This window comes from Platalea leucorodia (assembly GCF_965183815.1).
Source record: "Platalea leucorodia genome assembly, chromosome: 2".
Lineage (NCBI taxonomy): Eukaryota > Metazoa > Chordata > Aves > Pelecaniformes > Threskiornithidae > Platalea > Platalea leucorodia.
In genome coordinates this window covers 113,254,825-113,271,092 of record NC_138824.1, presented here as the reverse complement: position 1 = coordinate 113,271,092, position 16,268 = coordinate 113,254,825, and positions in this window count along the sequence as shown.

The following is a 16,268-nucleotide window of genomic DNA, read 5'->3' as shown; positions in this document are numbered from 1 at the left end:
AGATGAAAGAAGGAATATATTCAGAAGAAATTAGTCAAAATGAATTGATTTTTAATAGTACCACTTGCTTTATATCAATGGGACATATAAGGTGGAACAGAGTGGCAAAAAGAAAACGTCTTTATACCCTCAGATGGATGAATTTAACAAAGAATTCTGGTTTTAGATCTGTTCTACTTCTAGACATTTTGCCCTTTGTGCCAATTTCCTTCATTCTGATCAGCCAAATTCAGATATCTGTCCCTCAGCACCTCTAGCCAGGGAATTGCTCTGCACTGCATTGTCTGTTTATATTGAGTTCAGACACATTTTGATTTTTCTCCTCTGCTTTCATAGTATCATTCTCCCTACTTTTCTCTCCTTTGATACCAAAGACAGTTTAAGGCAACCTCTGTTAGTGAGACCCAATTACATAAAACCAGAAAAAAATCAGTTATTTTCTAGTCTAGACAATGAAGCTAGGGTTCTACTGTCTTTGTATCGTTATGACATTACCCTTTGCCATGAGGATTCTTACTAATCTATAACAGTGAGATTATGGACAGTGCAAGGAAGCCAGAAAACTGTTTCCTGAGTTTTGATGATAGATAGGAGTGAAATTTTGATCCCCCCCAAAGTAATTTGGCCATCCAAAAGTTCACCCAGATTTTAGGATAGAAGAAATATTTTTAATAGCTTTTTGTGTGAATGGGATAATGAAGAGACAGACATTGAAAACATTATGGGGAAAAAAAGCCGTGGATATCATGAGGAGGAGAAGTAAAATCACTGAGAGTTTTTAGCCCCCCCCCCAGCTAGGAACATGTTGCAGTCACTTACTCTAGTATTGAACAATTTTCTAGGAGTGGAGAAGGTAGTGCTGAATCAAAGTAGCCAACAGAGACTGCAACTTGTTAAAGCGATATCAAAAGGCACTAGAGGGGGATTATAAATTGCTTCTGATGTCACTTGGATTTAATCATCTTGAGGTCTGAATTTCATTATGAAAAGTGCCAAGTGCCATTGGCCTTTAGTGTCAAAACCATCCTAACCTTCAAAACCTTGGTCATGGTATATAGTTTTTGATCCAGATATTCTTAAAGAAAAGGAAAATACAATTTTCTTACCAGTATTTAATTTTTTTCAGCAAATGTTTTCTGTGTAAACATGTGCATTTACTCTCAGAATACATTTTAATGCAATTTATTATTTGTAAGTGAACTCACAAATCAGTGACATAAGAGTCATGGTAGATCTGTATCAAGATGTTAAGAGGTGAGTTGCTTACCAATTGTATGGTCTAGATGACACACCCATATCTTTCAATGAAGTAGAAACCAAAGGTTGATTTATTCCCCTATCCACTATTTCCTGCTTCCAGCTCTAACTTGTACAAGAGAGGGGCCTGCAGTCCAGCAGCTGCCTCCCATGATTCTGTACTGATCACATTCTGCTGAGAACGAAAGCATCCTAGGAAGCCTTTATTTTGTACTGTGAATTGGTGGGACAGATAAGTTCAGTTTTCCAGTCTGTACCTTCCTATTTTATTACAAAAATTGAAAGGTAAATGAAATTTCTGAAAGAATGCATTTATGAAAATGGCAGTAGAAGTCCATAGTAATATGTAATATTCTATTTTTGGTATCTTGCTCCTCTTTTGTTATTTGTTTCTAAAAATTAATCAGGACAGAGGTTCTGGAATAAACTTCTAATGGAAAGTTGCAGGTGGGGGGCAAACTTAATTATTTTTAATATGAAATTTAATTTGTGTGTGAATTACATGATGGTGAACATGAACTGAGAGGTCCTATGTTTTGGGGGTAATAAGGCAAATGATTCCACATAAGAAAATAAATTCATGAAAGGAAAGCCCATTTTATATAATCTACTTACATCTACCTATCATTTTCATATATGTGTATATAAGGATGGGATATTTTATTTATTCAATCAATAATATAATCTAGAAATATGTTCACTGCATCAAGTCTCTAAGGTACAACGTTCTTATAACATCATGTATCTTTTTACAACTACATTTTTCTCTGAATTTTAGGGTTTACTACTTTCTTCCACTTTTGAAAATGTTTGGCGAATGTTTGGCAAATGCCAAATCATTAAACTGAAGTTAAAGCTTATTGACATCAACCTTTGCAAAAAAAAAAATCAGTCTCCCTCCAACCCAGGAAGAAACTGTGTTGTATACTTAACGTTGTAATTGTGTTGTAAAGTTTGACATATTTATATGCTTTGAATTCAAAAGAAGCATTTAATAAGAGGGTGTCAATAGTACATCTGCAAGCAAGATTTTTTCAGTGTAGCTAAAAATAAGAGTATGTTGCTGTTCTGTAATCCACAGACTATGGAGTAGTATAACTGTTATATGTTATTTTGCTTAAAATATTTTAGTATAATCTACATGGAAAGTTACTTTGGGACTAAATCCTTGAGCTTAAAAGGTAAATTAAATATACAATAGGATTTTTGACCTTTTCTAGGCAGTTCATCAGAAGAACCTTTCAACTGGGTGTATGTTAGTGAAAACATATTTCAACATGAAATATGCTTTTGGAGAACTCTCCTAATGCTAGCTGTGATTCTTGTTGAATGATGCAGCTCAGCATCATTGAGGCATTTCAATTTCCCCCTTTCTTTTCATCCCCTAAAATGGAAATATCTACAGTGCCTGTCTTGACTAGATGGTTTGACACCAGAAATACTGATCTTCAGTTAGGAAGGAAACTCTGTTGTGTTATCATTCAAATTCTTATCGTCATTGAAAAGAAATATCAATGTATTTCTTTCCTTTTTTATTAATATTGTCATTCATAATAGATACACTAAATGTGCAATAATTCTGCCTTAGACTGTTGTTCCGGTGTGAATGAGTATCTCCTCTGATCGAAGTGTCTTTGCATGGGGGGATTACTTTAGAAAAAATACTTAAGATGACTACATTAGGTGTCATATGATACTTGCTGTTTTCCTGGAGCTATTTAGAATATTATATCCTTTTCTTGTCTCTAATCTGCAAATAAGAAAATATCTAAACCTTTTCAAATTTTAGTCAAAAAATCTGTGTGTTTTGTGTGGACTTCTGCATTGCTGTAAGCTATACATATTTTCTTCACAAAAGAAACCAGGGAGAAAGAAAAGCTCTTAAACAGTCTTCATACTTTAGTTTGCATGGAATAACTTCCTGCTTCAAGTAGGGATTGCTGACAAAGTGCTTAGTAACATGAGAAAAGGTAGATTAATGTAGTTTCTTTGTAATTAGCATTACTTGTCAAAAAGACTTTCTTTAGGAGTGGAAATTGTTTGTAATTAGCAGTTTTAACTTCTTTTTTTGACACAGTTAAGTGGAATTTGTGAGTGCGATATTGCAATGAAGAACAGGAAGGGGTGGGGTTTGAGTAGTCTTCAAGTGATAGGGATAGAAGTTAGAGATCTGAATATGTCTTTCTAGAGCATTTTGAAGCTTTTTGCCTTATGTTGTGGCATGCCTGTGAGAAGGGTATATAATTTAAGAACCAGGGAGTGCTTTCATTAAGAACTTGATGAAATCATGTCTTTGCTTAAATCTGGAATCTGATATTGCTCCAGTTTGTGTTCACTTGAGTTGCATTGGACTTGGAGTCCTCTAAGGGGAGAATTTGGCTAGGTTAATGTATTTAATGAAGATCTGGGGTCAGAATCTGTGTGGGCCTTGCACATTTGTATCACAGTGTAAACCACAGATATCCTACACAAAATTCTCTTCTTGCAATTTAAGAAGATATATCACTCCTATTCCTTCAGACAGAAACTGAGAGATGTAGTGAAGAAGAAAGGGAGAAGGCAGAGAAAACAATTGCTCTTGTCTACATATTGAGTGGCCAGCAGTGCTGTTTTATTCTAAGCAGGTTAAGCCATGTCCCTGCTGTATTAGTATATATTTAGCATGTATTAAAGCACTACGCTTTGCTAAGAAAAAATATCTCCCCATACTCCCTGGAAAGCAGTGTAGATTTAGTCACTCATACTGGACCGCGTGTTTGGCACAATTAAGCCTGAAAATCTTTGTGTAACTTTGTAGATCATCACAATGTATTCAAAATCTGCTAGACATGGCTAGAAGCAGGTAGATAAGATTGGAATAAACTTATGAAAGCGTTGGTTAAACTGAATTTAAAAATCGTAGGCACCCCTATGTCATATTTTCCTCACTTCAAAGCCATTTTTTTCCTTAACACACTTTAAACTTTCCCTGATTTTTGGATCCTAAATGATTTTTCAAAAATTATTGGATTATCTAATTGGCCTAATTCTGAAAAAAACTTTGTCTACATTAAGTGTTCTTTCCAAATGTCTCCCTTTAAAAGCTTTTCTGTGAAAACTCTGGACACTAACCTTTATAATGCTCGTTTACTTCTCTCCTAAGTATATTTACAGTAGGTAGCTATTTGCTAGTCTGCTGTTTATGTTGCTCTGAATTCAGAGCTTTATTTTCATTTAAAAGTCCTAGAAAGTAGGCTGTCATTTTGTTCACTATCTCATCACCTATTTACATGCCCAGCCAGACAAGTAATGTATTTTATGCCACTTCTGCAATGACTGACCCCTCTTGGATGAGTAGATTAGTAGAAATTATCTGTTTGATAAGTCTGAAAATATAATGGGCAAAATCAGGATATGTTTTCAGAACCCATGGAATACAGGACAATCTCTTGGACACCACCCATAAAGATCACGTTAGATCAGATGTGTATCATATTTTACAGAAATATAGATTCTGACCCACCTACTCTTCAAGTAAACCTCTTGAAACCATTGGGATATTGTGCCAAAAATAGAATTGTTTGCAGCAGCTGTTGAATTGAATGAGTTGGACTGCCTGTTGGGAAAAGCATGCAACAGTTAGAGAGACAAAAATCAGAACAGCTGAGACTAACAAGTAGAACAGTCTAAGAGTCCTGGGGTGTATGAAGAGGCAAAATTGCTGGATACATTACAAAGGACAGATTATGAGACACCAGTGAATAGAAATCTATCCTGTTAAAATTATTAGGACCAATTGCAGAGTAAAGTGCTGTTTAACATGCACCAGCTGCTACTGCTTCCCCTATTGCATGGCATGACACATTCTGGGACCATCAAATTTCCTGTCAGTCAGGTATTCTTGTCAATATCTCCATTCTGCTGAGCTGATTTGGGATTTATCTTTTCTTTTCATAACCCTTCTGAGAACCCCTCCTTTGATTTCTCTGGTTATGTCTTTTGCTCTCGCTCCTTTTCTTCCATTCTTTGCAGGAGTCAACTTTACAGTCCTTATTTACCTTATCAGCTACACTGGGTGATTTTAGGGTTTATAATTAGTGTTAAGCAGTGAGCTAGGTCTTCAAAAAAGCCTAAGCACATTTATTTTATAATACATTTTAATCAATCAGTTACAATTTAGAGGCCTTAACATGTAGAAAAATTTGTGTGGTTGATTCAGCATTAAAAAACCAGATGGCAAAGAAGAAATTGGAAATCCAACAGATGGACAATGAATGATATGCAAATTAAATAAGGCTTGAAGGATCTTGGGGTCTAATTGTAATTTTAAAGAGGGATACCTATTAAGTTCATTTTATACTTTTCATACCATATTATCTCATTTTATTTATTTATTTTTTATTTCAACTTTGCTCTTTCAAATAAGCCTTTCTTGGCTTGTAGTTCGGAATCTTTTCAAAAGTTTTATTTTTAACTGAAACAATGTCACACAATAGATCATGGAACAGATCTGTTGTTGTGATGCAGTTTCATGAAGGGCAGGCTAGAAGTTTAGATTCTTCTGGTGCATAAGGACTTACTGTTGTTCTGTTTAAGTAACAATATCAGGCATTATTGTGTTTTGACACTTATCAATGAATACAAGGCATTAGGAAGAAATTCCTCTCTTAGAAGTTTGTTTTTTATCTCTGTACCTGTAATTTCTGTGGAGAAAAATAACTACTACCCAACATTTCCCACATAGTTTACACTTACAGTACACTGACCTGAATAATGTATTATAGCAGATGATAGATTTGTCATTGGAGCTTTGTTTACATTACTTTTGAAGGTATTAACTGAAAAATCAGTTTAAAAAAGAGTGAAGTTGATTCCTTTACATGATTTAGTTGGCTTTTCTTTTTCTAACAATGAGGTCCATATAACAGCAAAGATATTAACTTCCGTTTCTGGAGAGAGAAGTGGATTAGACACCAGATGAAAATAGACACCTTTGAATTCTTAAAAAAAAGCCAACAACAAGCCTCCCCTTGAATCTAAACTTCAAGACTGTTCTCCAATAAACTGAATCATAGAAAGAGAATTATATTTTGGAATGCATTTAAAGTTAAAAAGATTAATAATAACCCCCCCTATGTCTATGCACACACTGCTGTTCATTTTCAAACTGTCCAAAAGTGGTAGCGAAAAAGTTTCTCTCCTATAACAGAATCTCTATGGCCTATTCTTAAAAGTGACCAAAACTTGATTTTTTTTAAGTTTTCTAGAACTCTGATAATCTCAGTCTTTTCTCGTGCCTCTCCTGTCTTTGTGGCATGTCAGTAAAAGTTTCTTAAAGGAATAATTATCCTTAAACAAGAGTCAGAGAAGCACTGCAAAATGATTAATCAGTATATCAAGGGAGCATGCACCAAAGCATGATTTTTATCATGAGTTTAAGGCACAAGCACATTTATGATAGTATTAGGACTTGGGGAAAGCTAAAAAAGAACAAGACACAGTTACTATATGGCTAAGGATACCAATAGTGAATAAACAGAAAATGCACTATAAGTAACAACCTTACTCAAGCAGAAAGGCTGATAAGAAAAACTGTGTAGTGTACTTTCACTGTGGAGTGGATAAGAAAGCTGATTGAGTCAAGTAGGAACATAGACTCATTCCTTGTTTCATGGCAGAGGTGACCTTTACTTTCTGGGATAGGTATACAATATGTTAAAAACTGATGGAAGCACTAGAAAATTTCTTTCCAGGTGGCCTGAATTAACCCACCAAAAGAACCCCAAATCAAAAGCAACCTTCAAGGACATCAGCTGTTATGTTATGGTCAAAATTTTTAGCATCCTCCCAAGGTAGCAAGTTGTGTGTGTAGATGTAGCCTTAGTTGGTAGTTATGGTCTACTGCAGCAAATAAACATAGGGGGAAAAAGCCAAGAGTTCCAATGATTCTTATAACAGAGATTTGTAAATTCTTCACAAACAGCAGGTTTTTAACTTTCAAACATAACTAGGTCCCATAACCAGGTCACATGACCATACAAGTGGCAAGCTGTAAAAAAATCTTAATTTATTAGAAGTATGATGAGATTAAATCACCAAAGCTTTGGATGTGAAAGTTGTTCATAGACATGACAGCATTAGTATCTATGAACCTTATAACAGCAGAAATAGCTATTACCTCATCATGAACATCAGCTCTGAGTAGCTAGCTTTGATTGTTTTTAATTTTTAGTGAATTATTTGATTCAGTGTTTAGAGTATGGATAGGTTTTATTGTCTTGCTGGATTACAGGCTGCTTTTTCTAGATTAATGTAGGCAGCTGGAATGATTCATTTGAAGCACTGGCAGTTTAATTTCATATAAAAAGTTCCCTTTTCTCTCAAGATTCCAGAGGAATAAGTGCATAATGAATTTCTTCTTATCCATGCTTTCTATGGGTTATTTTTTAGAGTTCCAGTTCATGAGATCAGTACCAAAAAAGGCAAAATAAATATTTCTAGAAGACTCAGAATGAGAAAAGAAATTAGAGTACATAGACCTGCCCATGTTTTACTTTTGTATGACTGTTTACTAACACCAGGTTTTCCTAACTTTACCTTGAGAATTTTATTATACGTAGTCTTGCTTGCATCTGTGAGGGCATATAAAGGCAGGTGAGTAAAAATCAAACTCTAATAAAGTAGTTATACTCTAGGATTGGTTAAACTGTATAATAAGGAAAGGTATTGATAAATCCATTAAATGCTGCATGTGTATTATCAAGATCAAAGGTAAATGTCAAACATTATATCAATGGTTAAAGTAAAGGTGAAAGTGGCTTGCTTCTCTTTGTGGTCCTCTCCAGATGTAGGGTGGTGCAGTTTCTCAGGCATTTCAATCTTCTCTTTTCTTTCGGGTGAAAGGAGGACTGACAAAGCAAGAGCATCTGCAGCAGGAACATAGGAGGTTTTTGGTTTTCACAAATTTCCATCCAGGAGGAAAAACAGCTGCAGAACTCAGTGAGAAAAGACTTTGGGATGGGGGTTGCTGCTTGCCCTGGATAGCAAGTAGCTGATATGGGGGCTGTAGGATGAAGAGTTCAGAGTGTCAGGATGCACACTGACTTTTCTCCGCCTTCTTTCACCAACACCTGTGAAATGCTGTCCCATAGAAACCTAATTTCAAGATGAAGAGCCTTTCAGTTTTGCTTTACAGAACTTGTCTGGGAGGATATGAAATATTGCTACAACCAATTTATGGTAGTCTTGTAATTTTTTTAAAAATATGCCAATATTCTACACAAAATAGTATCTATACTGAGTTTGTCTTGTCAGAAAGTACTTCAAATAATGAGGACAGCTGCAGATACAGGATTTTTGGAAGCTCTTTTCTCAAAAACTCCTAATTGTCAACTTCTTAATTTTTTAATGTATTACCAACCTTCAGCCTGTTTATAATTTTTCATTATGCTGTAACCCATCCAGCTAATGTTTATATATATATATCTCAGTTGCTAATTAATATGTAGCTATTACAATCTCAGAGTTAAAATAATTATTTGCAAAATCAGATACACTGTTTACATAGGTATATAAAAAGAAAAGGAAATCTTAAGTAATCTTAATTGTTGTAGGGCCAAAAAACCAACTTTACATTTCAAAAACTTTTATCACGGTAATGAATATGCATAAGTATAGACAGGGCTAATTTTACTGGAAAAGGGATACCAGAATCACAACCCAAACTGAAACAATAAGTAGTATGTTCGTATGTATTTAACTGAATGGTCTAGACGTGTACTGGTATGTAATGTTGAACTATTCCATTATATCACTGTGGGCATAGATATTCTTACCTGAATCCAAGTCTTGAGAAAAGACAATTCCTTCCACATTGTCACATTTTATTATGACAGAATGGAAATACATTTTTTTCATAATGTAAGATTAAATTACAGAACTCCGCCCCAGAATGTTATGTATGTCAAAGTGCACTTTAAAAATGAAGAAATTAAGTAATGGAATAAAGTGCTTTTAAAAAATTCAAACATATGGTGAAGATGCTCTTTTAGCTAAAAAAAAAAAAAATTCCTGTGCCTCAGGTAGTTGTGGTGAGAGGCTACCAGTCTAGGAAATATCACTCTATCTTGTTTTTATTCTCTATTCAAATCACCTTTATTAGTCAAATCATCATTATTAGTCATTTCCAGAGACAGTATCCTAGACTAAATGGACCTTTAATCTGACCAGGTTCAGCCACAGATGTTCTTTCTTGGTAGCTCTGTCTAAATGTCTCAACTTGGAATATGGAAAAGATTCACTTATCACATTAGGACAAGATACTTCACACTCCCTGGATATTTTATTAAAGAAGGTGTATCTCCTTATTTCAACTCTACAGATGCGAAGTGACACTTTCTATTTTCAGTTTTAAAATAGTGGTTAGATTGGCTCTGAGCGGTAAAAGGAATTCCAACTGCTTTTCATGTCCTGACTTGTCCAACTGAAAGCTCATGTTTGGAACACATCCCCAGTATGCTTTGTGTCATTATTAGCAAAGCTAAGACCACAAATGATTTTGTATAATGATGGTAATGTACTTCTATGTACTTTCCTAGCTTATTCCAACAGTGAATTTTGAACCTGTGTATTTCACTCCTAAATATTATGCCATTGTTTGACTTCTAAGTAAATTTTCATAATTTTATATCGGTCTTTAGACAGGAGCAAAAAATGAAAACCTTATCAAAGAGGAGGAAATCCTACCGTAAGACCCTGGAACACTGACATTTTGATGACCATAGTGCCTAGGGAGAATGAGATTGTGTGTGCAAAGACTTCTAGTAAGGATTAGCCTTAGCTAGTAAGGACTAGCCTGCTAATAAGCCTTCTAGTCAGGCCAGTAAGCTTGGCTAGTTACTTGTTTAAAAGAATAACCACGAAATCTTGAAATATTTGTTTTAACTTCATTTTGAATAATTGTTGAACTGTAACAGTCCATATGATATGAGATTTGGAGTACTTCCTATATAATGAAAGCCAGTAAAACACATTCAAAAAAATAGTAGTTTGTAGAACTTACCAGATGCATCTGCTCTTCTTATTTATTCAAGTTGGGGAAGAAAATGACAGGTGGGCCTTAACAATCACTCCATTTAGGTACAGTGGGTACATAACATTTCCTGTGATATATCTGTGGTAGATCCTCCCACAATATGTGTATATGTATATATATGTATTGCATATATATTGCTGTTCATTAAGAAGTCCAGTAACAAACACAGAGAACAGGTATTTTTGTGGCATTTTAAGAAAATGATGGAATATTTTTTGAAATATTGTCATTTATGACTTCTAGGAAACTATATGCACAAGTCATGAAATGTCAGGAATTATGATCTGCTAGCCAATTGGAAAAGTTTGATTATTTGATGACATTATCAAATACTATTAAAATCTTAGAAAGACATTAGAGAAGGAGAAAACCAGTGATATTTAAGGGGATTCAGGCCAGGATTTATATAAGAGATTTTCCTTGCTGTAGTGATAGAAAAGAAACAGCTTGTATTCAGAGTGCTCAAGACAGACAAATCCTGTGGCAGGCTGGCCTCACCTCCACTGCTTAATCCTAGTTGGCTCAGCACCTATTCCACAACCCTTTGCAGCTAACTAGGGGCACTCCAGTGTAGGATAACATGCACACTGTGGTGGACATGTGCTTCTTCCTCCCACTCTGTGTTATCAGGATCTATAACAGAAGTCTATACCCTTCCAAAACCTGTTTCGTTTAGAGTGCTGTGTTTGCATCTTACTCTCTGCTGCTGCTCTACTTTTTTTTTTTCCTGCTGTTGGTCAAGTAGACAGGGTATCATCTTGACCACATCACTGGGTGTGCTGCTTCCTCCTCTGCTCTGGGGACCTTGCAAAATGAGAGGAAATCCTGCTTGCAAGACCCTGGAACATAGACATTTTGATGATGATAACCCCTAGAGGGAAAGAGGTTGTGTATGCACCTTTTAAATGCAGAAAATCACATTTAAGCTGCTATGCCAGGATCAGCACTACAAGCAAGATCAAGCATATCCTTTTCTGGGCCCCAATACCATCTGAAAAAGGGTCACTGCTGAACCTCTGAGGCTTGTCAGGCACAGCTTTTACTGGCTACTGTGAAATCATTCCTCTGCATGTCTGATCACAATTGAGGTCTGAAAGGCTTCAACAGGTGGTTGGTCCATGAGAAGTCTTCATCAACAATTCCTCCAGATGCCTTTCAGGGCTTTCAAGAGCTGTGGTCATCAATGAGATTCACATTCCCATGTGGCATCCCCTATAAATAGATAAATACCCCAGCTACGAGGCCTCCTGTTATATCAAGATATTAGAGACTGGTATAGAAGATTCATGGATGGAACAACCAGCTGTCCTGGCTCCATGCTTGATGCCTGGCTCCTTCAAAATCCTATTTTTTTTTACCATCCTGGCAAGTCAGAGACTCTTCTCCTGTGACTGTGTATCAAACCACAGTGTGAGATAGCCACAGGGGTGTAGCTGCACCTCAGTTAGATGCTTCCTAGGCTGGTGGGACAGAGCAGAGGTGCCAGAAAGTGATACCTTGAGAAGCCCGTAGTGGGTGTGTCATCAGGGGGAAAAGTAGGGAGAGAATGAAGGATGTGTGAGGCAGGTGACAGGGTTGTGCTTGCTTCTTTACCAGCATGGTGCTCTGGAAAACCGGTAAGCACTGTCTCTGACAGCTGCAGTCCTTGTTTCAAAATTCAGTGAAAGTGAATGCTTGTTCTTTCCACCTGAGAAACAGTGTGCCACTGTTAAAGTAGTACTTGTTCTCTGACCCGTGCAGAGGAGATGCCTGGCAGCTTATGTTTGTGCACCATTTGTAGATGTTTGTCTGGTCTTGATGGTCATAAATGTGTATGGCTGTCATTTATCAGTCTCACTTTGTGTTCTTGGCCAGCAAAAACCTGAGCTGCGATGTAGCTTTTTGTCATGCAGACCTGTTCTCTGGATGTACAGTCAGGTGAGCTGGTGATGGGAGGCTGCCAGGTACAGAAGCTGTTGTTTCCCTCTGTAGCCTGTGCCCTGCTTGTTTTAGCCTGCTCCCTGTCATACTTTGCCCCCAAACACAATCAGTATCCCCTGCCCCCTTCCTCCTTGCTCTTTGTTCTCAGTCAGAGGTAAGGAAAGCTGAGCATTTACCACAACTGCTTTCTTGTGATGGTCCCAAAGGTCCTGCTCTGGTCATGTGTGCCAAGCTGCACTAGACCTCTGGCTGGCAATCATCATTAACAAGCTAGTCTTCAGGGAGATTTGATGTTTGAGGTGACACGGCTGGCAACTTGTTCCTACCCTGCAGCATCAGCCAGTCTGGCCACTTCCTGTGAAGCAGAGGTTTGATTCTGCCAAAGATAAGGCTCCTGGGGCCTCTGCTTTCCCCACACAAATGGACTGCAGTGTCCAGCTCTCTTCTGTCTTCAGGGATCCCCTGTGTGATGGTAAGACATTTTTTGCTCCCTTTTTTTGGTGAACCAGATGACCTGAAATAATGACTGCGGATGGCAGTAGGATCGTGGGTTTGTAGCAGAGTACAAAGAATGCAAGGTATGTTGCACAGGGAGTGGTATGGGTGTCTGCGATCGAACTGAATTGTAGTGCTGCTTTTGAAGGACTGTCCCAAAGTATAGGATTCATTTCCTGTAATGGTCATATACACATTGTCTGCATGGAACAAAAAGCATGAGGTAACCTCAGTCTTGGCAAGATTTCTTTTCAGGAGTTAAAGGCACTCTCCAAACGACAGCCCAGGAGCAAACTAGCATGCGTGCAGTGTGGAATATCGGAGAAGTGGGACCAAAGACTGAAATGAGACATTAGCCAAACTGACAGTGTAGACATGGCTATAATTTAGAGAATTTTAAAATAAATTGATATTTTGTATCTTCTAGCAACAGCACTCATTGTTGCAATCTTGTGCCTTCTCACACAGTGCATCTCACATAACAATAATAGAGATAATTATGATAATTATAATAAAAATTAATAATACTTGCCCTTTTTTTCTGTGGATTTTAAAGTGCTTTTCAACATTGACTAATTAAGTCTAACAATATGCTGTGAGGTGGGTAGCAGGTGTTTGTTCATCTCTCTGGATCATGTCAGCCACCATAGTAATACAGCTGCTTCTACTTAAGTCTCATTGACTTCTAAATCATCATCATGGTTTTCAGTAGATAATTTTCCTGTATTCTCTGCATAGTGTGTCGAAAAGTGGAAGCTCTTTCTTACATGACTTCTGTTTTGAGAGCACTGGAAACTTACATGGAAAAGATTCGTGGCTACACCTGTCATGGCTACATCCAGCATGATAGGAATGGGAGGCTGTGCAGCCATGTGAACCCAGATATGCTTGCAGTGTAAAAATGTGTAGAGTATTTTAGAAGGGAGGCATGAAAAGCCCCTAGACTATCCAAGAAAGCCACCTCTTAGATGACTCATCTGGATAATGTTTAGTCATATCAAGTATTTCCAGACTGGCTCCCTAGAAAAAAAAAATCCAAGTTCTGATGATGCTCATACATACACATGGAAAAAACCATAGGAAGTCAGAGAAAAAAGTCTTCCTTTTTTTAATCTCTTTCCCTTCTCTCCTTTTCACCTGCTCCCTTAAACATATATGTGCACACATGGTGCATTTCTTTTATTTTCAGATGTTAACTGAGAGATTATTCATACTGAGGCAAACTAATCTGGGATGCAACCTGTTCCTCCTAATAATCATGGCATAATCTGGACTCTTTACAGCAAAATAAAGGATTTTGAGAAGGATATGAAATGACAGATGCTTGATTAAATTTTTAAAGGGTAAAGTGGAGGATGTAGGGTAAATTTTCCGAACAGTGTACAGAAGACTCAACACAAATCCCATTATTAGTTTACAAGATATGTGGGTGTTAAGTAATAACAGGATTCCTACACAGACATTTCTAATATACTGCTGTACAAATTTACACCCATGCATTCAATGAGTTTAGACGCTGAAAACTGGAATCAGTCTTTCAGTTCTCATACACTATTAAAATTAATATTATTCTTCATTTTCTTAAGTAGCACAGCATGGTTTTTAAGAATAGCACCAGATAAAAGGCCTGGTTCTAACTCTGGCCCTCAGGAAATTAATGATGACAGATAATAAATCATGAACTTTGAATATGGACAGCATATCGGGCCCATATTATGCCAGATCAGCTAAGTATCTTTGCCCAGGAGAGCACTTAAACATCTACCAAGTCAGAAAGCACTGAAATCAGATAGTGTGTAAATGAGCACTGTCCTGAACAGGGTGAATTTGAGCATATATGCCAGATTTCTTCTGAATTGAGTGTTTATACAGTCATATGAGAGATTTTTCTTCCTCATAAGTACTGCGGGTTGTAGGAAGAGCAAAGCACAAATCCTCCCATGCAGCTGATCAAAAGAACAAAGGTGCTACTAGAACATCTGAGTAATTTTGAATCACCATGTTTCCAGAGATTATAGAAGACCAGACAGATAGCTGGCATCTAAAATGGAGAAAAAATATTGTATGATAACTAACATAAAGATGTCAGGGAATATCAATTAATTAAGAAGTGAAAAACAAGTGTTTCTGGGTAGTATTAACAAAAATGTAAGGATTAGGGATTAATAAATGTGATGTAGATGAACTCTACAACTTTATAACCATTTTTAAAAATCTTTACAGGTTGTACATCTTTCCCCAAAACTCTGAAAAGGCTCAGAGTACCAATGAATCTGGATCTTGATAATTATTTAAAAATACAGTTTGCAAGTACCTTTACTGGATTGTAAACACATTATGAATTATTTAGCCTACTTAAAGCAATATAAAGTTTAAAATAAGATATGTTTCTAAAACTATATCTATTTTCTTGCTATATGTACTGTATGGTTAAAGCACAGTGCTTAGCAGAATGAAACAGTAAAGTTGAAATTCAGCCTGTTTTAGTAATCTTCTAATATTTATCAGAAGAAAAAGTGACAAATGTTTTTCTGCTGATTGCAAAATAAACTACTGCATCTACAGTTTCATACCTGTAATATTGTCTACTACTTTGTAAGATGTCCACAGTAAATAGCTTCTGAAAACAGACTCCTTTCCTTCTGTGTGGCCCTAGTTGGGTATTCTGATAGTCCACTCCCAGGAACTGCGAGTGCAGAGAACTAGTATTTTGATTTGAAAAAAAGTAGTCTAAGATTTGTAACTCTTACTGTACTCTAACTAAGTATAAAGAGTTGTGACTTGTGTTCTGGGCATTAGGAGAGTTTCTGACTTGAGCCTTAATTAGCCTTGCTGAAATTCACTTTGACTTTTGGCAGAACAGAAAGGTTAAGAGAGAAGGGTTATGATGGATTTTGCTAGTCCTTGAACTAGAAGAGTTCAATTATAAATCAAGGTATATAATTCAACTAAAACCCCCTGTTTATCTGTCTATACACATTCAGATAAATAATTTAATAGCATAGGACTTTTCTGATAGCCACTGTAAAAATATCTGATTTGGGATTCTTTACTCTTTAGAAGTTGTTCATCATCTTTAGGTTGTCGGTTGCAGAGCATTGGGAGGCTTCTTTCCAGACATACCGTATTTTTGAGTCAATATGACATGTTTAAGATTTTGCCTCGTATATAACACCCTTCCCTGCACAATAAATGGCCTAGGCACTGATATGTGAAAGCATCCCCATTCCGAACAACTCTTAAAGCACTTGCTTAATGTTCTGCATAGGAGTGGATTAAGCATACACTTACGAGCTTTGAGAATTCAGGCTCTGTACCTAGCCTAATACCTGAAAGAATAAAACTCCATGTGTCATTAACCTTCCTATCCTGCTCCCATAAAAAAGATGATCTAACTGATCAATTTAAATTGTGGTGACTGGCAAAAGATATAGGACTAGAAATGAAACCAACAGCAAGTTTAATGCTGGAAACAATGTAAATCATACAGGGTTTTAGCAGAGTTATGATACATGCTGTCAGA